The following is a 25633-nucleotide window of genomic DNA, read 5'->3' on the forward strand; positions in this document are numbered from 1 at the left end:
CCGTCCCACCCCGGGTCCCGGCGCTGACCTAGCCGGGGCTGGGGGAGCGCTGGGCGCCGGACGGCTCCGTCTGCGGCTGCTGCTTTGGTGCTAGCGAGGGGAGGGCCTCCCTACCCAGCCCCCGGGCAGGGCTGAATTCCGGAATAATGAGAAGCGAGCCGGCCTTGGGGAGATGACGGAGGGGGAGGGGGAGGGGAGAGCCTCGTTTACCTCATTCATTCATTCCTCAAATAGAACTCCCCGGGTGAACCGGGCGGTGAGGGGTTCTTTAGGAATCCAAGGCTGGGCTCCTGCAAGGCTATCATATCCCCTAGGGCCTATTCAAGGGCTTTAGAAAACATGAGACCGGAAAAATAACAGGTTCCAAAATAAGGAAACTGGAAAAATCAAAGTTATTAAATATCTAATGAAATGTCTGCGGAATCTAGTCAACTGCAACACAAGTCTTACATAATTGTATGTAACTATAATACACTTTTAAGTTACAAGATCAAAATCAATTCTTCTAAAAACTGAAAATTATAAAAATCGTTCCAAAATTTTTACGAGGTGTAGAAATTTCATGTGGGATACAGGGTACGTTTTAATACGTGTGATGTGATGTAAGTGCCTAAGCCTAGGAAGCTTCCCCTCGTGTAAAGAGTGAATAAAACAAAACAAGGCAGGAAATGATAAGGAAAGGTTGGTCGAATTTAGAGAAGACTCCGAGGCAGTGGAGTGCAGAGCCCTTCCTGGGCAAGTCTGAATCAGTCCCTGGTGTTGTCCCTTTGTCCTGGTACTTCTGGTTCCCCAACCCCCACCTGCCCACTAGGGCAGCTGCCCCTTGTCCAGGTGTCTTGGGACTTGGCTCCATGAAGAGGTCTGTTCTTAAATGCAGTCTGAACATGGAATACCAGTTATCTGCAAATATATGTGAATGATAAGGACCATTCCTCTTCTGAAATTTTAAATGTGTTTAGAAAAGACCAAAGGAGCCCTGGTGGTGCAATGGTTAAGTGCTCAGTTGCTAATGGAAAGGTCAGCGGTTTGAACCCACCAGCCACTCCTAGGAAGAAAAGACCTGGCCAGCTGCTCTCTTAAAGATTATAGCCTAGGAAACCCTATGGGGCAGTTCTACCCTGTCCTATAAGGGTCGCTGTGAGTCGGAATCTACTGAATGGCAACAGGTTTGCTTCGTTATTTTATGAGTCAAATCGACAACATACAATAACAGCAACAGAGAAGACCAAAGACTTTTTACGGCCTGCATCTCAGCTTTGTCAGTCACCAAAGTCAATTCTGACAGCAGTATTCCATGCTTAGAGGATCCGCACGCAACAGCCCTGTGGTTTCTCATAACTTTAAAACTTTCAAACTCTGTGGACCATCAGAAGAGGAAGGCAGGAAGCTCCCCAGAGTTAAGCATCACAAAGACATTAGTCGTAGTGAGAAATCAATAATAAAAAGAATGTCTACAAATGTTTCTCTAGCTCTGGCCTCTCTCCAGCACCTGAACCCTACATTCACTACTGTCTGCTAGACATCTGTGCTTGGATGGGACAGAAACTGCAGATGCAGTTGGTCCCAAACCTATTCCCACCTCACTGTCATCGCACTACTCACACTAACTCTCTTCCAGACTTCCTTTGCCTGTTAATGAAACCAGTCTTGAAACTTCTTTGATTCCTTTCTCTCCACATCTAGCCTCTCTCTCTCTCCACCTCTGTCATCCTTTATGAGTAGTCTCCTCTGACTCCAGCCTCATCCCATGTACTTCCATCCCCAAATCTGCTGCCATTTGATGCTTCCTGAAGCCCAGGTCGGACCAAGTCACTTCTCTAGGATAGGCAGTAGAGCATGGTGAGGTAAACATGGGAATTAGAACCAGACAGACCTGGCTTTGAGTCCAGCTCTGCCATTTACTGAGTGTTTAATAACCTTTGACAGATTAATTAACCTCATTTTACAGAAGAGGAAGATACAAATACGTGCTTAAAGGGCTTATTCTATCAGGATTTACTGGGGAAAAAAATGTGGCATTATAAATAAATTCAGTGAGAAATTGATTATGTCTTTTCTTCTAGCCTGCAAGTTCATTATAAAAGATTGAGAAATTCTTCCCCTCCTCTCCAGAGTAGTTTTTGCTAGAGATCTAGGCTGTTTTCATCCCCAGAAGAAAGAGTTCACAAACCATTGTTTTGCAGGGTCTAGGTCAGAAGTCCAAACTCATTCCCTCAGTGGAATTCCAGCCCAGGAACCTGTTTTGTTTGAACTGGTTTTGTTCCATCTGGACAGTGCTGATATGCAGCATTTTTTAAAAAATTGAATGAATTCCAACGTTTAAGAATCAAGAACTATCCAACGTTGTTAGCCGTTAGGGAAATGCAAATCAAAACCAAGAGGAGATAACCACTTCACAGCCACTAAAATGACTATAATCAGAAAGACCGATAGGAAATGTCGGGGAGGATGTGGAGACACAGGGACCCTCAGTCATTACTGGTGGGAATGAAAAATGGCACATCCGCTTTGGAAAACAGTTTGGCAGTTTCTTGAAAAGTTAAACATAAATTTACCATATGACCTGGCAATTCTACCCTGAGGTGTCTACCCAAGAAAAAGGAAAACAAATATCAGCACAAAGACGTGGATACAGATGTTCTTAGCAACATTATTCATGATAGCCAAAAAAAGGAAACAATCTACATGTCCATCAACCAGTGAGTGGATAGACAAAATGTGATACAGCTATACAGTGGAATACTAGTTAGCAATAAAAAGGGACAAACTACAGATAAATGAGATAACATGGATTAACCTCAGAAAATATTTACTGGCTCAGTAAAAGAAGCCGGACACATATTGTGTAACCTCATTTATATAAAATATCCATAAAAGACAAGGCTATAGAGATAGAAAGATGAGAGTTGCCTAGGGGGAAAGGAGAGGGTAGGACAAAGGGATTAACAGTAAATGGGCATGTAGTTGTTAGGTTCCCTCGAGTCGATTTAGATTCATAGCAACCCTGAGTATAACAGAACAAAGCACCGTCCAATCCTGTGCCATCCTCACAATTGTTGCTATGCTTGAGCCCATCGTTGCAGCCACTGTGTCAATCCATCTCAGTGAGGGTCTTCACCAGGCTGATAGTAATGTCCTGAAATGGTGAAAATATCTTATTGGGGTGATGAAAATGTCCTGAAACTGATTTATGGAGATAGTTGCACAACTTGGTAAATTTATCTAAAAATCATTGCATTGTAGTGGTAGTAGAATGCCACTGAGTCAATTCCGACCCCTAGCGACCCAATATGACAGAGTAGAACTGCCCCATAAGGTTTCTTAGGCTGTAATCTATTTACGTATGATGGTGCTGTAGTGGTTAAGTGCTATGGCTGCTAACCAAGTGGTCGGCAGTTCAAATCTGCCAGGTGCTCCTTGGAAACTCTATGGGGCAGTTCTACCCTGTCCTACAGGGCCGCTATGAGTCGGAATCGACTCGACGGCAGTGGGTTTGGTTTTTTTTTTTTGGTTTTATGGCACTGGGTTTTTGGGATGTAAAATATGCTTCAATAAAGTTATTTTTAAAAATCAAGTTGCCCTCGGAAGAACAAAAATCAAGAGCTATCACTTAAAATTCCAGATTTTTAGCTTCCTTGGAAAATTGAAGATCTCATCAACAGTTTGTTGATGTTGATAGCTGCTGCTCCTTTTTAGACAAGGCATGTGCCCTCTAGTTTGCCTCAGTCGCCACCAATCCCTATTGTCTTTTAAAGCTGGCCTGCTTTACTCATTGACGTTATTTCCCGGTGTTTTGAGGCATTCATTTGAGTTTTCAGACTCTGGTCTAGGCCCATTGAAGGGGATCATATCAGATCATCCCAGAGAAATGAGAAGCAGGGTGCTTTGAGTTGAAGAGCTATTTCTCTAACACTGATAAAAGAGTAGGAGGTTTGGGATGTCTGTGAGAAGTGTCAACAAGGGCTCCCTTTGAACATGATACCTACAAGTGGTAGGACCTTGGGGAGTAGACAGTTATCATGACCATCTTGCAGTCCACCCAGGGCAATAATACTTGACCAATGTCAAGGATCAGTGTTCAACAGTGGTGTCTTGAAGCAGAAGGAGAAATGGAAAAACAGAGACTCCAACGGGCTGAGAAAAAAGGAACATTACAGAATTTTCCTGAACCACTGAACCTCTAGAGTTCTGGAACAATCCATGAGAAGGGGTTCCTGAAAAGCTACTAATTTAAGATTTCCCACCAACCATGTAGGGTATGGCTAAGCCAGATTTCATTTGATTTAGAAAAATGAAGGGATGAAAATCCTTACTACCAAATGTTTTAGAGCAATTCATACCTGTGATAAGTATTTATTGGGTGTCTGCTATGTCTAGGAACTGTGCCTGGTGCTGAGAAAATGTCTGTAATAAGGTAGACACGGTCCCTACCCTCAAGGAGCATATATTCTAGTGGGGGATATAAACAAATAAGTAGATAATTATCATAGAGCCAGGGCTCTTAACCTGGAGTTCATTGCAACCTAAAGGGATTCTGTAACCCTCTAAAATGTACGCAAAATTTATCATGTGATCTTTTTTTCTAGGGAGAAGAGCTATAGCTTTCAGGAGATTCTCCCAGAGGCTCCTGATCCAAAAAGGTTGAGAGAATGCAATATAGTGTCATAAATGCTACATTATGGCAATCACAGCAAGATCCAGGAACACATAAGAAGGACACTTAACCTACAATGGTGACAGGAGTAGGGGTGGAGGAAAATTCCAGTAAGTCATCTTAGAGAAAGTGATGTTGAAAATATAATCTGAACAATCAGATGCTCACCAAAGAGAGGAAGAAAACCTTTTCAGATAAAATTGCATGTGGAAGAAAGCATGTAGGACTTTCAAAGCCAAAATAAAGACGTTCAGAGTAGCTAGAGCCAAGAGAACAAGCATGGAGGAATGGTGAGCTATGGGACTGAGGAGGTAGGCAGGGGCCAGCTGGTGCATGTAAGCCAGGAGGCAGAAGTTAGATTTCATCCAGGGGACTATGAGGAGCTATTGGAAAGTTTTAAGTTGGAGAGTAACCTGACCAGGTGTTATGCGCTGAATTGCATCCCCCCAAAGTATGTATTGGAATTCTAACCCCTATACCTGTGGATGTAATCTAATGTAAATGGAGTCACCTCCTATAATGCAATCTAGTGTAATGTAATCAACCAGTTGAGGCCATACCAGTGTAGGGTGGTTCCTACAGCTAATCACATCTGAGTTATATAAAGAGCAACATAGACACAGAGACATGCACACACATCTGGGGAAGATAGATGCCATGTGAGGATTGTCTACAAGCCAAGGCACCAAGGAATGCCCAAGACTACCTAGAAGAAAGGACTCGACACAGCGAGACCCTGATTTGGACTTTTAAACCCCAGAACTGTGAGAAAATAAATGGTTATGCTTTAAAGCCACCCACTTGTGGTATTTTTGTTACATACAGCAGCACTAGGTAAGACACCAGGGTTGTGTTTTAGAAGGTGCGCTCTGGCCATAGTGTAGAGAATGGATTGAAGGGTGACAAGAGAGGCAGAAGAAGGCCAGTTAACAGGCTGCCGTAGCAAATAGTCCAGCTGAGAGATGATGGCAACTCGAACTAAGGAGGGGCAGCAGGCTGGAAAGATGTGGTCAGGTTGTGGCGATGGCTGTTTCAGGGATTAAGTGAGATATTCAAAGTGCCAGACCAGCGCGTGAAGATGCTAAAGTGCGTACCACATTGCATAAAAATATTTGTAGTGCCTAGCACAATGCTTGACACATTATAAATTGATTCCCTTCCCTCTTCTTCTTATGGCCTCCTAAATTAAAAAAACAATCCCTCACTGTACCCTGTACACACTTTCATAACATACCAACCAACCAGGTGCTGTCAAGTCAACTTCAATTCATGGTTACCCCAGTGTGTGTTGGAGCAGTGGCTACTCCAATGTGTGCTCCATAGGGCTTTCAATGGCTGTGATCTTTTAGAAGTAAATCCTCAGGCCTTTCTTCCAAGGTGCCTCTAGGTAGATTGAAACCTCCAATCCAGGGACTGTGCCCAGTGCTGAGGAAATGTCTGTTAGATAGTTAGTAAGCCTGGTGGTGCAGTGGTTAGGAGCTCAGGCCGCTAACCAGAAGGTTGTCAGTTTGAATCCACCAGCTGCTCCTTAGAAACCCTATGGGGCAGTTCTACCCCTATTGCTATGAGTTGGAATCGACTCGACGGCAACAGGTGTGGTTTTCGGGTTGTTTAGCACTTAACCATTTGCATCACCCAGGGACTCCTATAGACTTTTGTAAAAGGACTATAAAACTTCTTACACGTTTTGGCCTCCTTTAGACCAGCACTGCCAACAGAAATAGAATATGAGCTACAAATGCAAGCCATATATGAAATTCTAAGTTTTCTACTAGCCACATTTTGAAAAGTAAAGGAACAGTTGAAATTAATTTTGATAATATATTTTATTTAATTCAATATATATAGACTATCATCATTTCAGAGCCCCAGAAAAAAAAATTTTTTTTTTTAAGTGGTGCAGTGGTTAGGAGTTCAGCTGCTGTCCAAAAGGTCAGCAGTTCAAATCCACCAGGCGCTCCTCAGAAACCCCATGTGGCAGTTCTACTCTGTCCTATAGGGTTGCTATGAGTCAGAATCGACTCAATGGCAATGGGTTTGAGTTTTTTTTTTTTTTTTGGTTTATCATCATTTCAGCATTTAATCAACAAAAATAACAATTATTGCAATGTTTGCATTCCTTTTTTTTACACTAAGTGTTGAAATGTGATGTGTGTCTTAGGTTTACAACACATCTCAACTCAGACTAGCCACATTCTAAGTGCTCAACAGCCACATTGCCTAAGGCTACCATATTGGACAGTGCAGGTCTAGACTATAAACTCCTTCTAGGCAGGACCAGTGTTGGTTGGCTTGTATCCCAGGAATTAGCTCAGTGCCTGACACAGAGTAGATGTCAATAAACACTTGTTGGAAGAAGGATAGGTGGATGAATGGATGAATGGGTGCATCGGCAAATGGATGAGATTTCTTTCCAGCTTTGGGAAAGAGGTGTCATTTTAGCTGAACCTGTGAGCAGGATTGCAGCCATTGAGATTGGTGGGCTGGGAGGGCAGGATTAAAACATGGGCAAAGGCAAGGAAGAGTGATACCAGGAAATAGTGGGAGATATTAATGTTTGGAAATAGTATGGAATACAAGTGGAAGAAAAGAAGGTGGAAGTGATCCCAGAGGTTCCTGATGGCCGACATCAAACCATATGTAGCTGGGGTCTCCCAAGCTTCCAGTGTAGTTTCCTTCAGTAAATATTTGAGAAATAAAAGAGAAGAGGAAGAGGTAACATACAACAGAAAAGATTACAAAAAATGAAAGAAAAAATGATAGCCAAGTGGTAACAATGTTGGCCAACAACAAAGACAGGGTGTTTGTCAGAGGATCTGGGGTGTGATCTTGCAGGTGGCAGCTGATGGAGAGAGGTATAGGCCACTGGAGACAAAGGTTCTGAGAAGTCCGAATCTGGTTGATGGTTAGAAATTTAACCGGGGTTGTTGGTCTCAGAGCTTCTGCTGGTCCCTGATAGAACAGGCCTGGTGGGAACACGGGGAGCCATTGCTGGTGCTGAGGGTCTGAGTTTGACATCAAGCCTGATTGTTGTCCTAGGAAGCAGCATGTTGCTGCCTCATCTTTAAGGAGCCAGGGCTGGTTGCTTTTCTTCACATCAGTCCTACACACCAGATGGAGAGAGAAAAATCAAGAAATTGCCCTGGATTTGCTCAAAATAGATGTGATTCTTCAGGCAAAAAGGTGTGTGGGCATCTCATTTGAAGTTGTTTTGAAAATCCAAATCAGTGGTACTGTTGAAAGGTATTTTTATCCAAGGCTTTTTGTGCTTAAAACATTTTGTGTAACACTGGGCAAATTACTTAACCCCTCTGAGCCTTTATTTCCTCCTCTGAGGAGCAGGAATAGCAGTATCTACGTTGCAAGGTTACTATAAGGGTCAGTACAATGAGGTGGTACTTGTAAAGGTCTGAGCACAGTGCCACACACAAAATTAGCTGCCAATCAGTGTTATTCTTTATTATTACTATCACCGTTATCGGCATCTTTACCCTTTTGGAAGGACTAATACACAGAACGTTTCTGGTGCTCTTTCGTTATTTTCCATAGGTATATATTAATGAATGCTGTTCCTGGCTTGGAGTTTTAAATAATACATGAAAAATACAGAACCTGCAGAAGAAATAATGTGAGACTCTTGAAGGTCTTATAAAAAGTAAAGAAAAAAATATAACAAAAGCAATGCTATCTAGAAGTTGTACCTGGACCGCACAAACAGCCCTTACTTAGAAAGGTCTGCTATGATATACACACAAGCACCGGTATATACTTCGGGGCATTTCCTTTGTATATCCTAGCAAGAGAGATTTAAAGGGGTATGGGATAGCCACGATCCTCACGATGTATCTTGATTACCTTCCGCAGTAGGTAGTATGGCGCAATGGATAAACAGTTGGACTCTACAATCAATTAAATTGACTCTACCACTTACAACTGTGTGACCTTGGCCAAGTTATATGACCTCTCCAGGCTTCAGTGTTCTCATCTGTAAGATGGTGATGATGATAGCACAGACTTAATGGGACTGTTACAAGGATTAAATTTTTTTTTTAATGTACTGAAAGATTTGGCCTTGCATTTGACCCCTGGAAAGTCTTCTCAGTAAAATCCGGCTAGTTTTAAGTGCTCACACTTGAACTAATTAAGACTCTGGATCCAACTACCAATTTACAGAAAATACAGAGGACAGAGGAACACACTGAACCATACCAGTGGAATGTAACCAGCAAAATCCAGACTGTGATAAATGCCCCAGGACAAAGACCCTGGTTTCTTCACCAAGTAACTTGGACAAAAACAAAAACAAGGAGATGAGGTATACTATAGATTAAAAGAGACTTAAAGGACATCTCAACCAACTGCAATGTGTGAATCTTTTTTGGACCCTGACTCAAACAATCCAGCAAACTGTGATTAATATATGTATATATATATTTTTAATGCATATTATATACACTGTTGTTGTTGGGTGGCAACAAGTGGATTACAAATCGTAGTGACCCCATGTGACAGAGCAGAACTGCCCCATAGGGTTTTCTTGGCTGTAATCTTTATGCAACCAGATCACCAAGTCTTTCTCCTGCAGACCCACTGGATGGGTTCAAGCCACCAACCTTTCGGTTAGCAGCCGAGTGCAACCAGGGCTCCTTATATATATAAAATTTATGAAACAACTATAAATTGGAAAGCTGATAGGGTATTGGATGATGTTAATGAGTTATTGTTAATTTTTATGTGTGATGATGGCATAAGGGTTATATAAAGATATAGGATCCTTTTCTTTTAGAGACGTACACTGAAAAATTGGTGGATGAAGACTGTGATGTCTGAGATTTGCTTCAAAATGGCACAGGAGAGGGCAAAGGCAAGGTATAGATGAAAAGAATTGAGCCAGGAGTAGTTGAGTTGGGTGACGGATACACGGGCGTTCGCTATACCGTCCTCTCTACTTTTATGTATTCAACATTCTCCATAACGGAGGGAGTGCGATGCACCTCATGTGAGACCACCACCCATCTGTCAGCGGAGGCTTGCATGTTGCTATGATGCTGAGCAGGTTTCAGCGGAGCTTCCAGACTAAGACAGACTAGGAAGAAAGGCCTGGTGACCTACTTTGAAAAATCAGCCAAAGAAAACTCTATGGATCACAACGGTTCGATCCACAACGGATCATGGGGATAGCACAGGAGCAGGCGGCATATATTCAGTTATGCATGCAGTCCCCATGAGTCAGGGGGCAACTCAACAGTAGCTAACAACAATATCCAGGTAGTGTCTAGTGCCGTCATAAAACAAAGATGCTTTGGAGACAGGCAGGCTGAGTTTGTATTCCCTCTCAACACTTACTGCGTGACCTTGTGCAAGTCAACCTCTCTGGGTCTCCATTTCCTATGTGTCAGGGTCAAGATGGGTATTAAGGAGCCACAGAATATAACATGGTTCGTGTGGTGCCTGGCACGGAGTGTTGTCGTTGTTAGATACCGTTGAGTTGGTTCCAACTCATAGCGACCCCATGTACAGTAGAATGAAACATTTCCTGGTCCTGCGTCACCCTCACAATTATTGTCAAGGATTTCATTTCACTTGCATCCACAATCAATGCCAATGGAAGCAGCAGCCAAGCATCAAATGATGTATCCCATTGGGTGAATCTGCTGCAAAAGACTTCTTTAAAGTGCTGAAAAGGAAAGATGTCATCTTGAAGATTAAGGTGTACCTGGGCCAAGCCATGGTATTTTCAATTGCCTCATGTGCATGTGAAAGCTGGCCAATGGATAAGGAAGATTGAAGAATCAACACCTTTGAATTACGGTGTTGGTGAAGAGTTTTGAATATACCATGGACTGCCGGAAGAACAAACAAATCTGTCTTGGAACAAGTACTTCCAAAATGTTCCTTAGAAGCGAGGATGGCAAGACTTGTCTCGTGTACTTTGAACATGTTATCAGGAGGGACCAGATCCCTGGAGAAGGACATCACCCTTGATAGAGTGTCAGCAAAAAAGAGGAAGACCCTCAATGAGACGGACTGACACAGTGGCACAGAGTAACCCTCAGTAATTGGCAGCTGTTATCGTTCTGGTACTTTGCTCCTCTGTCTCCTTCCCTAGTCCCGGCTCCACAGTCAACAGGAAGTTGGCTCATAGACAGAGGAGCTCCCCTGGTACATACCTGGAGTCGAGAGCTATTGAAACTTTCACTATCTCTCTTCATAGTCACATCTTTCATTGCAGGGAAAATTTGGAAGAGCTAAATCGGGAACGGAAAATTTGCATCTGACAAAAGGTATGCGCAAACACATGTTTGCAAATGAGATCAAGCTTTCAAAATACCCCTTCTCCAACACATGAGTCAAGCCCTACGCAGTGGTCTTACCATTTACCATGCATGAGGGCGCATTCTCTCAGCGCCCGAAAGGTTCTTTTGCCAGGAGTTATATCGGAGGGAGTTACTCATTGGAAAATGTGGTTACATTGCCCAGATTGAGATCTGAACTTGGACTTCCAGGGATTTCACCCAAAATAAGCTGAATTCCTCAGTTATAATTGTCAAAGAAACACAGCCAAGGAATCTGCGTGCAGGCCAGCAAAGACTCCTGCTGGGGAAAATGTGAGGCTGGGTAGGGTATGGTTATGGATTTTAGCAGGAGAGCATAGAGCATAGAGCTTTTCTGACCCTCACAGTTTTATTGTTACCATTGACTGTTGCCAACTCGTCATTCATCTTTTGATTCAGTCATTCATTCACTCCCTCAGCAATTTTTTTTTTGATCACCTAATAATAACAGCTAATGATTATTTAGTACTTTTTATGCTCCAGGCACTGTGCTCAGCACCTTATATGGGTTATGCTGTGTGATCCTTCCATGTTTGTCAGTTGCCATTGACTCAGCTCCGACTCATGAAGACCTTATGCACAACAGAACAAAAACACTGCCTGGTCCTGAGTCACCCTCACGATCAACCAGCATGTTCCAGTCTATCATTGCTGCCACTGTGCCAGTTCATCTTACTGAGGGTCTCCTTGCCCTCTCTGGCCCTCTACTTCACCAAACATAGTGTCCTCCTCTAGCGACTGATCTCTCCTGATGACGTGTCCAAAGCAAGCAAGTGAAACAATGTACTCTAGTGATCCATGAGGTTTTCATTAGCTAATTTTCTGAAGTAGATCGCTGGGTCTTTTTTTCTATCTGTCTCAGTCTGGAAGCTCCGCTAAAACCTGTCCACATGGCTGACTCTGCTGGTCTTGGAAATGCTGGTGGTATAGCCTCCATCATCACAGCAACAAAAGCTGCCACAGTCCTATAGGCTGACAGATAGGTGGCAGGACCCTTCTAATAGCCCTATGAATTAGGTACTCTTACACCGTAGGGTCAAAAATTTTAGCTCAAACTACAACTGAGATATGTGGAGAAAAACTGAATTTTTTTTTTTTTTTTTTGGCCTGTAACTACACCGGCCTTCTTCCTGAGGCCCCTCCCACTCCCTTGTTGAGGGGGTTGAATGAACTAAGTGACTAATCCAAGTGAAATCTTTGTCTGACCTGAGAATTCAAACATATATATATACGGCACTGGGTTTATATATATGTATATATATGCACATATATCTATGCGTATGCATGTATCTTTTTTTTTTTTTTTTTGCAAAAGGGGAGGGTAAGCCATAAATATTTTTTGTAAGTCACCTACAGGGAGAGAGGGAGAATAAAGTGGAGAGACAAGGGTAGAAGCTGGACTTCTCCGAACACACTTTGTTTTGAAACTATGACTTTGGAACCATGTAAATATTTTGTATAACTCTAATAAAACTAAAGTTTTAAAAAGGGTCATGGCTAAAAACCCAAAGCAAATGAAAAATCACACAGAGAAGGAGCATTCCAAGTGACTTTAAAGCATAGAAACTTGAGTGCACATGCTAACAGGACATATTTTAAGGACAAAAAAAAAAATTGCACACACAAAAAAGAAAAGACAGAAATTTTTTTTTTTTAAAAATCGTACTTTAGATGCTTTACAGAACAAACTAGTTTCTCATCAAGAGTTAGTACACACGTTGTTGTATGACATCAGTTAACAACCCCATGACACGTCAACACTCTCCCTTCTCAACCCTGGGTTCCCTATTACCAGCTTTCCTGTTCCCTCCTGCCTTCCAGTTCCTGCCCCAGGGCTGGTGCACCCCTTTAGTCTTGTTTTCTTCCATGGCCCTGTTCAATCTTTGGCTGAAGGGTGAACCTCAGGAGTGACTTTATTACTGAGCTGAGAGGGCATCCAGGGACCATGCTGTCAGGGTTTCTCCAGTCTCCCTCAGGCCAGCAAGCCTGGTCTTTCTTTTTGAGTTAGAATTTTGTTCTACATTTTTCTACACCTCTGTCCGGGACCCTCTACTGTGATCCCTGTCAGAGCAGTCAGTGGTGGTAGATGGGCACCATCTAGTTGTACTGACTCAGTCTGGTGGAGGTCGTGGTAGATGTGGTCCATTAGTCCTTTGGACTAATCTTTCCGTGTCTTTAGTTTTCTTCATTCTTCAATGCTCCTGAAGGGGTGAGACCAGTGGAGTATCCTAGATGGCCGGTCATAAGCTTTTAAGACACCAGATGCTGCTCGCCATAGCAGAATGTAGAACACTTTCTTTATAAACTATGCTATGCCATTTGAGTTAGATGTTCCCCGAGACTATGGTCCCCACAGGCCGCAGCCCAGCAATTCAGTCCCTCAGGGAGTTTGGATGTGTCTATGGAGCTAGCAAGACCTTGCCTTGTACAGGTTGTGCTGGCTTCCCCAGTATTGTGTACTGTCTTACCCTTAACTAAAGTTAACACTCATCTATTGTCTATTAAGTGTTTTTCCATCCCCACCCCTCCCCTCCCTTGTAACCATCAAAGATTGTTTCTTTTTGTATGTAAGCTTTTTCATGAGTTTTTATGGTAGTGGTCTCATATAATGTTTGTCCTTTTGTGATTGACTTATTTCCCTCAGCATAACGCTCCAGATTCATCCATGTTATGAGATCCTTCACAGATTCATCGTTGTTCTTTATCATTGCATACTACTCCATTGTGTGTATGTACCACAGTTTGTTTATCCATTCATCTGTTGATAGGCATCTAGGTTGTTTCTGTGTCTTTGTTATTGTGAACAATGCTGTTGTAGTGAACATAGGTGTGCATACGTCTATTTGCGTGACAACTCTTATTTCTCTAGGATATATTCCTAGGAGTGGAATTGCTGGATCATATGGTATTTCTAAGAAAGAAATCTTGAACCATTTTCAGTAATCACATTGTGGGTGATAGTGTTGATATTATTATTCTGAGGCTATTGTGTGTATATTGTTGTGTGCCATCGAGTTGATTCTGACTCATAGCAACCCTAAAGGACAGAGTAGAACTGCCCAATAGGGTTTCCTAGGCTTTAAGCTTTACGGGAGCAGATCGCCCAGTCTTTTCTCCTGTGGAGCAGCTAGTGGTTTCAAACTACCAACCTTTCAGTTGACAGCCAAGTACTTTAACCATTGTGCCACGAGGGCTCCTTATAATGTGTATAGTGTGGAATAAAGCAAACGAGTAGTTCTGTTATATTGTCAAGAACCAGGATTTTCAGTGTGGAAGAAAGCAGATACAAATACAATTAGATGAGGTTAAGTAAAAACTTTATAGTACTAAATTTGAACTGAAAATTTTAGTATGAATTGATGATAATATCTTACCTTTTAAAAGAAAGTATTTTCTAGCTCTGCCCACTGAAAAGGTCTAGAAACAGTGAGTCCTCCCAGGGCAATGAGCACCCCTACTGCCTACAATCTGTGGCCTACAAAACTATTTCCCACTAAAAGAACCAATTTCCTTAAAAAAAAAAGTGGCTGAGTGCAGGTCTGTGGTAGGAAATACACAAGATGAGCTTGGAACACAACAGAAAACAAGGAAACAAAACTCAAAAACAACTACATTTGTGACAAAAGGACTCAGGAGCTAATCTGTAGAGGCTCCCGCTGGCCAAAGATGTGAGGGACAATTTGAGTATGACATTGATAATAATGGCAATGAATCGAATCATTTAAATATGTTTAAACATATGAGTTAATAATGACAAAAAAGATCTATACAGGTGTATGCATATGTACATGTATATGCATTTATATATATACTGTAATATATATCTTTACAGATAAGAGGACTTGAATCACTTACTGATGAAGGTCAAAGACTACACACCCTTCAGTATGGATTACATCTCAATACGAAGAAAACAAAAATCTTTACAACTGCAGCATCATGATAAATGGAGAAAATAATGAAGTCAAGGATTTCATTTTACTTGGATCCACAATCAATGCATGTGGATGCAACAGTCAAGAAATCACACAACATATTGCATTGGACAAATCTGCTGCAAAAGACTTCTTTAAAGTGTTAAAAGCAAAGATGTCACCTTGAGGACAAAGGTGCGTCTGACCTTATGGTATTTTCCATACCATTCCATATGGTATTTTCAGTCACCTCATATGCATGCAAAAGCTGGACAACGAATAAGGAAGGCTGAAGAAGAAGTGATATATTTGGATTATGGTGTTGTCGAAGAATATTGAATATACCATGGGCTACTTTTTTTTACCAGAAGAACGAACAAATGTGTCTTGGAAGAAGTACAGCTAGAGTGTTCCTTAGAAGGGAGGATGGCAAGACTTTGTCTCATGTACTTTGACACGTTATGAGGAGGGACCAGTCCCTGGAGAAGGACATCATGCTTAGCAGAGGGTCAGCAAAAAAGAGGAAGAACCTCAACAAGATGGACTGACACAGTGCCTGCAACAATGGGCTCAAACATAGCAACAATTGTGAGGATGGTGTAGGACCGGGCAGTGTTTCATTCTGTTGTATATAGGGTCGCTGTAAGTTGGAACTGACTCATCAGCATCTAACAGCAACAACATGCATCTATGTGACTGTATGCACATATATTCATATATGTAAAAAAGCACATAGGGGACATAGTTACAGATAATTCTTAGACATAAGCGAACACCTCAAGGGATTGGTTTCCTGGGTTTGAAGGATTAGGACCATAGTCTTGTGGAACATCTTGGTCAATTGCCACAATATAGTTCATGACGTTATGTTCTGCGTTCTAGTTTGGTGAATAGTGTCTGGGGTCTTAAAAGCTTGTGAGTAGCCATCTAAGATACAATTTGATGTTGGTCTCTACTTGTCTTGAGCAAAAGACAAAGAAGGAAACCAAAGACTCAAAGAAGAAACTAGTCTACAGGACAAATAGGCTACATGAGCCATGGTCTCATCTACTGTGACCAGAATAAATACATGGTGCTTGGCTACCACTACTGTCCATTCTGATCAGGGCCACAAGAGATAGACCCTGATAGAATGGGGGTGGGGGTGGGGTGGGGAATGTGGACCAGAAGCTTAAATTCCTAAAAAAAAAAAAAACAAAATGAACAAACAACAAGAACAACAGAAACTGGACTTACTGGACTGGCTGAGACTGTTGCCCTGAGATACTCTTTAACCCTTGAACTGAAACTAGCCCCTGAGGTCACCTTTTAGTTGAATAACAGATTGGCCCACAAAATAATGAATATCACCTGTAGGTACTGTACTCCTTTTAAAAATCACCTATATGAGACCAAATGGTCAACAATTACTTTAAAAGGAAGAAGAGCATGTAAGGGGGCAGGGAAATTAGATTAATGGAAATACTGAGAACGTTCACACATTTTGAAGAATGTAACCAATGTCACTGAACAGTGTGTGTAGAAATTGTTGAATGGGAACCTAAGGTGCCGTGTAAACCTTCACCAAAAACATTATAGAATATTACTGTCTTAGTCATCTAGTGCTGCTATAACAGAAATACCACAAGTAGATGGCTTTAACAGAGAGAAATTTATTTTCTCACAGCCTAGAAGGCTAAAAGTCCAAATTCAGGGCATCAGCTCAAAGGGAAGGCTTTCTCTCTCTGTTGACTCTGGAGCAAGGTCCTTCTAGTCAATCTTCCCCTGGGCTAGGAGCTTCTCCGAGCAGGGACCCCGGGTCCAAAGGCCACGCTCTGCTCCCAGCACTGCTTTCTTGGTGGTAAGAGGTCCCCCTGTCTCTCTGCTTGCTTCTCTCTTTCATATCAGAGATTGCCTCAAGACACAATCCAATCTTTAGGTTAATTCCTGCCTCACTAACACACCTGCTGCCCATCCTCCCCATTAACATCATAGACGAAGGATTTACAGCATATAAGAAAATCACACAATACCAGGAATCATGGTCCAGCCCAACTGATACACACATTTTTGGGGGGACATAATTCCATCCATGACAATTACTGAAAAACAAAAAAAAGAAAGCAACTTGACATGTGCCTTCTGATGGAAGTACACAATTCGACTTATGAGTTATTCTTGTCTAAAAAGCGAAACTAAATCTAATCAAGTCTCTAAATCTCACTCCAATTTCCCAGAAATACAGCGGACAGAGAAACATGTTAAACTTCATCATGGGAAAGCAATCTGAAAATTTTACTGTAGAAAAATTGTGTAGGACAAACAACCTGGTTTCTTCAACAATACATAGCGAGAAAAATAAAAGAAAGGGAGAAAGAGAGATGGAAGAGAGACGTGTAGATTAAAGACATTTAAACACATAGCAATAAATATATCCTATGGATCTTATTTGGAGCTTGATTCGAACAAACCTTAAAAACAAAGTAATATATGAGACAGTTGGGAAAATTTGAACATTGACTGGATATTTGATGATATTAAAGAATTACTGTTAATTTTTAGATGTGACAATGATATTGTGTGTGTGTTTTTTTTTTTCCTAAAAGAATCATTACTTTAGAGATGCATATTGAAATATTTAATTAGACACAATAATATATCAGAGATTTGCTTCAGAATAACCTGGGAGGGCGAGTGGATAGGGTTATTGCTGAAACAAGCTCGTCCATGAGTTAAGAAATGTTGGAAGGTAGCAAATTTTTTCTTATATATATACTCACCACAATAAATTAAAAAATAAAGATGAGGGTTTATCATACTATTCTTTATCCTTTTGCATATATTTGAAATATTTCTATAATAAAATGTTAAAAATAATTAAGAGGTGTTTTTAATTACAAAAAAATAGTACAGGTTTTTTTAAGATGTTAAAATAATACAGAAGTATTATTAAGCAAAAGGTAACATCTCCTTTACCCCTCTTTCTCCTCTTCCCACCTTGACCCCAGGAGTAATCAATATAAGCAGTTCAGTAGATTTCTGTGATTATATTTTGTATTATTGCTTACACATTGTCACTGTGCTACTCTGAGGAGGTAATATACTCCCACACCCCACTGACGTCAGGCTTAGCCATGTGACTTGCTTGACCAATGAACTATGAGCAGAAGTTACTCTTGAAGAGCCAGCTCCTAGTAGTCTGCCATGTTCTCTTCCTTGTCTTAGTAACAGGCAACGTTCCAGACAACAGTGCTATAACAAACACAAAAAGGACAGGTAATGTACATAACAAAAAAACCTTTATTGTGGCATACTCTGAGACTTTTGAGGTCATTTGTTATTGAAACTTTGCTTCACCTATCCTGACTGATATAGTACCCTTCCATACCTTTTGCTATGTATGCATAAACACAGATGTATAACACAAAAGTTTTTTCAAAACTGCTAACTTTTTTCCAAAAATATTTTATTATGCATATAACTCTGAAACTTGCTTTTTTTAAATCAATAATGTATCATGGGCTTTTGATTCTACTTTGAATTAAATTAATCTGAGCATCCAAAGGCCCAAAGAAAAGTTTCCTTGTAGCCAGAAACTTGTGATTGTTTCACACGGGGGCCATTCGAGAGGTTCTCCAGACACAAACTCGTGCAGAAAGTAAGCAAAGTGTGTTGAGTGTGAACCCAGAGCCCTCTCTGTTAAAAAAAAAAAAACAACAGAAAACCAAACCCCGCTGTTGTCCAGTTGATCGTGACTCATAGTGACCCTGCAGGACAGAGTAGAACTGCCCCATAGTGTTTCCAAGGCAGCAAATCTTTATGGAAGTGGACTGCCACATCTCTCTCCCATGGGGTGGCTGGTGGCTTAGCAGCTGAGTGCTTTAACCACTGCACCACCAGGGTTCCCTCCCTCCTCATTAACTGGGGTATGATTGACAGTGAACTGTGGATTTGCGTGATTCCACATACTTTCCCGCCCAAGCAAGAAAGGAAATACTAGGCTGTTACAGTGCCTTTCTTTCTCTTTGTAATCCGTGCAGTCACTGCCTGTGGTTGGAAGAGAAATCCTGGATTTCCTTAAAAGCTTGGAGTAGGAGGGCTGTTGCTGTGGTTGTGACTGCAGCCTGGAATGCTAGGGGAATGGAACATTTAGTTCCCTGGTTATGATATCATACTTGAATTTATCATCTTCCTCCCCAAACCAAACGAGCCTCTTGGGCTCCCTGTATCTGATCACTGTGCCACCACGCCACCACAGCACCATACACCGGAAACCTCAGCACCATCTCGCACTCGCCGATCCACTGGCATATGAGCTCCATGGGTGCGGGGATTTTTGTCTGTTTTGTTTACTGTTGTGTCCCCAGCATCTATCACACTGCCTGACACATAAGAGATGCTCAATAAAAATCTCATAAACAAATGAACCCAAGCAGTCACCAAGTCCTGTGACTGCCCCCTCTATAACTTGCCTTCTACCTGTCATCCTCTGTCCATTCTCATTGCTACTACTTGGAGTAGGTTAAAGATGGAGACAGATTTTTTGACTATGCTCCCACTGAGATGTGGGGCGTATGGTAGACCTTGAATAAATACTTGTTGGACAAATAGGTAAATAAACGAATGGAGCCCAGTTTCACTTCTCTGTGGTCATAACCCATCAGCAATAGCACTAGTATATGTATATAAGTTTCTCTGCCTATAGATTGGTGGAAATAACAATAATAATACCAGTCTTACCCCTTTATACATGGTTATTGTGAAGATCAAATGAGATGTGAAATTAAAAAGCATTAATTAAGTAAAGAACTGCCAACTTTTTTGATTGGCAGCCGAACACCTAACCACTGCACCACCAGGGCTCCTAAAGAAAGGTCCAAAACCAAAAAACAAACCTGTTGACGTTGAGTCGATTCTGACTAACAGCAACCCTAGAGGACAGAGTAGAACTGCCCCATAGGGTTTCCAAGGAGCACCTGGTAGATTTGAACTGCCAGCCTTTTGGTTAGCAGCCATAGCTCTTCACTATGCCACCAGGGTTTCCTAAACGAAGATACTCACATGGAATTAAAGTCAAGAGACCACAGAGATACCCTCAGCCTATTTTTAGCAAAGGTGGATGATAGGACTCCCTATTACTCAGTACTTGCCAAGCAGACCAAGAAACTCAGAGAAAAGTTCAGAGGGGGTCCCCACAGCCACTACCTGGGAGAATTACCAGGTATATTAGGTGTATTAGGTTCCTAGAGCTGTTGTAAGAAAATACTACAATGTGGGTGGCTCATACGAAGAGAAATATATTGTCTCACAGTTTTGGAGACTAGAAGTGCAAGTTAACTGTTGACTGGGCCATGCTCTCTCCTAAGTCTCTAGAGGAAAATCCTTTTCTCTCTCAGCTCTGGTAGCCCTGGCTGTCTCTTGGTGTGTAGATGCACCTTCAGTGGCCATTCTCTCTCTGTCTCTATTTCTCCTTTGTTTTAAGGACACCAGTCATATTGGATTAGGACCCACCCTACTCCAATAGTCAGGATGACCTCATGTTAACTGATAACATCTTCAAAGACTCTACTTCCAAACAAGGTAAAATTCATAGGCAACAGGGGTTAGAATTCAACACATCTTTTTGTGGGACACAATTCAATTGATAATACTGCGTAAGAACAGAACAAGTCCAGGGACCACAGATCTAGCCTCAACTTTCTTTTTAACAAACACTTGTAGGCAGGAGGAAAAAATGGGACCTCCCAAACTTCTGCCCCAACTCCTTGGAGGTGCCACACACAGGGCCAATTTGGGCCTTTAGCTGCCTGGATCACACCCCAACCAAAGGGCGAGGTATTTTTTAGCAGCAGGACTGTGGAGTCTGGACTCTTGGTTGTAGATGAGAGTGTCTTTGTTTCCTTGTGCTGCCATAAGAAAAAATATCACAACTGAGTGACTGGAAATAACAGGGATTTATTTTCTCACAATTCTGGAGTCTAGAAGTTTGAATTCAGGGCAGTGGCTTTAGGGGAAGGTCCTCGTTTATCTCTCTTTCAGCTTCTAATAGTTGCAGCAATCCTTGGTGTTCCTGGGCTTGTAGATACACCTGCTTCTGTCATCTCATCACACAGTGTCTGTCTTCCCCGCAAGTGTTTGTGTGTCTCTCTTCATGTCTGTTTTCCTTTTTATCAGACACCACTCAGGAGGGATTAGGTTTAGGATCCATCCTAGTCTGTATGACCTCATTAGCATAACAAAATAAAACCCTATTTCCAAACAGGGTGACACACACAGGTATGGGGGTTAGGGCTTCAACATATCTTTCTGGGAGACACAACTCAATCCTTAACAGTGAGGGAAATCTCACTTAAACCAGCTTAAGCAGAGAAGGGAATCCAGTGGCCTATGTAGATGGAAAGCACAGCTGAAGATACTGTTTATGGCCCAGCCAGATACATTTGCTCAGACCATGTCACTGGGGCTCAGGTTCTCACTCTCCATTCCTCAGCTCTGCTTTTTTCTGTCTTGGTTTCCTTCAGAGGCAGGTTTTCCCATGTGGTGGCACAGATGGTCCTGAACAGCCTCACACTTAAAAAAAAAAAAATTTTACATCCTACCAATTTAGCAACTCCCTCTGAAAAGTGTACTTCTTTTTCCCAATGACTCCAGAAAAAGTCTAGTGTTAGGACTCACTAGATACATAGGGAAGAGCTCTGATGGAGCAGTAATTAAGCACTCAGCTGCTAACCAAAAAGGTCGACAGTTTGAACCCACCAACCGCTCTGCTGGAGAAAGATGTGGCAGTCTGCTTCTGTAAAGATTACAGCCTTTGAAATCCTCTGGTGCAGTTCTACTCTGTCCTGTAGGGTCACCATGAGTCAGAATCAACTCAATATCAATGGGTTTTGGGTAGATACATAGGAGGCTTTCCTTGAGCCGATCATTGTGGCCAAGAGAATAGACTATCCTGATTAGCTATTCCTGGGTTATCTGGAGATCCCAGGGGCTGGTGGTGGAGGTGGTGGTGGGGGGGATGACAACAGAAAAGAATGGTGCTATTACCAAAGGAATGGGGACTGGAAGTTGGTTAGGAAAAACAATAGATTTCATCTCATTCATCCTGGTAGGAGGAGTCCCAGGGTGGTGTGAACAGTTAAGCACTTGACTACTAGCTGAAAAGTTGGCAGTTCAAACCCACTCAGAGAGGCTTCAGAAGACAGGCCTGACAATCTGCTTCAAAATCTTCACAGACTTGAAAACCCTGTGGTGCACTTCTACTCTGCACACATGGGGTCTCTATGAATCAGAATCGACTCGAGGGCAACTAACAACATCCTGGTAGGAGGATCCAAGCTCCACATAAAGAGTGCTTCTCCTCATGTCTGATGTTGGGTGTCTGTTATTTACTGGACCCTTTAAAGAAACCTGTCCCAACTAGGTAACAAGGTATCCAGGGCCCATAAAAGCTCCACTCTACTGGCACAGTCCCTTGCCCCATCGCTGATCCTTGTCAAAAGCCTCTCTCTGATTTGCCCTTTCTCTCCGATTCTGCCTTTGTCTCATTTTTCCTGCCTCTCTCTCTGTATCCATTTCCTAGGGTTGCGGTAACAAAATACACAAACTGGGTGGCCTATAAGAACAGAAATTAATTGTCTCACACAGGGCCGGGTTAAGGCGTGTGAGGGCCCTAACGCTGGTAATCTATGGTGCCCCTCCCTCTGTTGGAACATACATGTATATATATGTGTGTGTCTTAGCTATCCATGATGTAACTTCTTTTCAAATGTGACTATACCAAAAAAAAAAAAACCCAAAGCCAGTGCCGTCTCTAGTCAATTCCAACTCATACTGACCCTATAGGACAGAGTAGAACTGCCCCATAGATTTTCCAAGGAGCGTCTGGTGGATTCGAACTGCCGACCCTTTAGTTAGCATCCATAGCACTTAACCACTATACCACCAAGGTTTCCAAATGAGACTACAATATTAATGAAAAAAGGTATTTATGAAGAAGAAGTCGTTGGTCTTGCAAAATTCAATCATCCGATCTCCAGCATCATTTCTATCACCAAGGCCATATTTTCCAACTACCGATCCTTCTTCTTTGTTTCCAACTTTCACATTCCAATCACCAGTAATTATCAATGCATCCTGATTACATACTTGATCAATTTCAGAAGGCAGAAGTTGGTAAAAACCTTCAGTTTCTTCATCTTTGGCCTCAGCGGTTGGTGCGTAAGTTTCAGTAATAGTCGTATTAACTGGTCTTCCTTGTAGACGTATGCATATTATCCTATCACTGACAGAGTTGTACTTCAGGATAGATCTTGAAATGTTCTTTTTGACGATGAATGTAACGCCACTCCTCTTCAAGTTGTCATTCCTGGCATAGTAGACCATATGATTGTCCAATTCAAAATGACCAGTACCAGTCCATTTCAGCTCACTAATGCCTAGGATAGCGATCTATATGTGTTCCATTTCATTGTTGATGATTTCCAGCTTTCCTAGATTCATACTTCGTACATTCCAGGTTCAGATTATTAATGGATGTTTGCAGCTGTTTCTTCTCATTTTGAGTGGTGCCACATCAGCAAATGAAGGTCCTGAAAGCTCTACTCCATCCACATCATTAAGGTCGACTCTACTTTGAGGAGGCAGCTCTTCCCCAGTCGTATTTTGAGTGCCTTCCAACCTGAGGGGCTCATCTGCCAGCACAATATCAGACAGTGTTCCGCTGCTATTCGCTGGCTAATTCTTTTGAGAAGTAGACCACCAGGTCCTTCCTCCTAGCCTGCCTTAGTCTGGAAGCTCAGCTGAAACCTGTCCACCGTGGGTGACCCTGCTGGTATTTGAATACCGGTGGCATAGCTTCCAGCATCACAGCAACATACAAGCCATCACAGTACGATAAACTGATAAGCAACATAAATGGCAACTATACACATGGACCTTGCCAGATGAAACACACAGGAATCAAATCGACTACATCTGTGGAAAAAGATGATGGAAAAGCTTACTATCATCAGTCAGAACAAGGTCGGGGCCAACTTTGGATCAGACCATTAATTACTCATATGCAAGTTCAAGTTGAAACTGAAGAAAATTTGAATAAGTCCACGAGAGCCAAAGTATGACTTTGAGTATATCCCACCTGAATTTAGAGACCATCTCAAGAATAGATCTGACCCATTGAACACTAATAACCAAAGGCCAAATGAATTGTGGAATGACATCAAGGACATCATACATGAAGAAAGCAAGAAGTCTTCAAAAAGACAGGAGAGAAAGAAAAGACTTAAGTGGATGTCAGAAGAGACTCTGAAACCTGCTCTCGAATGTCAAGGAGTTAAAGCAAAAGGAAAATATGATGCAGTCAAAGAGCTGAACAGAAGATTTCAAAGCGTGGCTTGAGAAGACAAAGAATTATAATGACATGTGCAAAGACCTGGAGATAGAAAATCAAAAGGGAAGAACATGCTCAGCATTTCTCAAGCTGAAAGAACTGAAGAAAAAATTCAAGCCTCAAGTTGTAATACTGAGATTCTATGGGGAAAATTTTAAACAGAAACATCAAAAGAAGATGGAAGGAATACACGGGGTCACTATACCAAAAATAATTGGTTGATGTTCACCCATTTCAGGAGGTAACATATGATCAGGAACTGATGGTACTGAAGGAAGAAGTCCAAGCTGCACCGAAGGCATTGGCAAAAAACCAGGCTCCGGGGATTGACAGAATACCAACTGAGATGTTTCAGCAGACAGGTGCGTGCTGAAAGCGCTCACTTGTCTATGCCAAGAAATTTGGAAGACAGCTACCTAGCCAACTGACTGGAAGACATCCATACTTATGGCTATTCCCAAGAAAGGTGATCCAACCGAACGCAGAAATTATTGAACAGTATCATTAACATCGGAAACCCTGGTGGCGTAATGGTTAAGTGCTACTGCTGCTAACCAAAAGGTCGGCAGTTCGAATCCTCCAGGCACTCCTTAGAAACTCTATGGGGCAGTTCTACTCTGTTCTATAGGGTTGCTGTGAGTCAGAACCTACTCGATGGCACTGGGCTTGGTTTTTTGGTTTTATCATTAACATCACACGCAAGAAAATTTTGCTGAAGATCATTCAAAAGCAGCTGCAGCAGTATATCAACAGGTAACTGCCAGAAATTCAAGCCAAATTTAGAAGAGGAGGTGGAACCAGGGATATCATTGCTGATGTCAGATGGATCCTGGCTGAAAGCAGAGAATACCAGAAAAATGTTTACATCTGTTTTATTGACTATACTAAGGCATTCGACTGTGTGGGTCGGAGCAAATTATGGATAACATTTTGGAGAATGGGAATTCTGGAATACTTAATTGTGCTCATGAGGAATCTGTACATGGATCAAGAGGAAGTCATTCGAACAGAACAGGGGTATACCATATGGCTTAAAGTCAGGAAAGGTGTGCAGCAGGGTTGTATCTTTTCACCATACCTATTTAATCTGTATGCTGAGCAAATAATCTGAGAAGCTGGAATATATGAAGAAAAAAGGGGCATTAGGATTGGAAGAAGACTCAGTAGCAACCTACGTTATGCAGATGACACAACCTTGCTTGCTGAAAGTGAAGAGGACTTGAAGCACTTACTGATGAAGATCAAAGACCACAGCCTTCAGTATGGATTACACCTTAACATAAAGGAAACAAAAATTCTTACAACTGGACCAATAAGCAGCTGCATGATAAATGGAGAAAAGATTGAAGTTGTCAAAGACTTC

The 25633-nt window shown here is 41.9% G+C and overlaps 1 long non-coding RNA gene across 1 annotated transcript in view; it reads right to left on the reverse strand.

Annotated features, from left to right (window-relative positions):
- Positions 1-16177: 16177 nt before the first annotated feature.
- The window catches only part of LOC104846517 (uncharacterized), an 83305-nt gene continuing 73849 nt past the window's right edge, over positions 16178-25633 (reverse strand). Inside the window, exon 3 of the long non-coding RNA XR_775924.3 lies at positions 16178-18134. This is a non-coding gene — a long non-coding RNA (uncharacterized LOC104846517). The remainder of the gene's footprint in view (positions 18135-25633) is intronic.

The sequence above is a fragment of the Loxodonta africana genome, chromosome 18 (genome assembly GCF_030014295.1).
Source record: "Loxodonta africana isolate mLoxAfr1 chromosome 18, mLoxAfr1.hap2, whole genome shotgun sequence".
NCBI classification, from domain to species: Eukaryota; Metazoa; Chordata; class Mammalia; order Proboscidea; family Elephantidae; genus Loxodonta; species Loxodonta africana.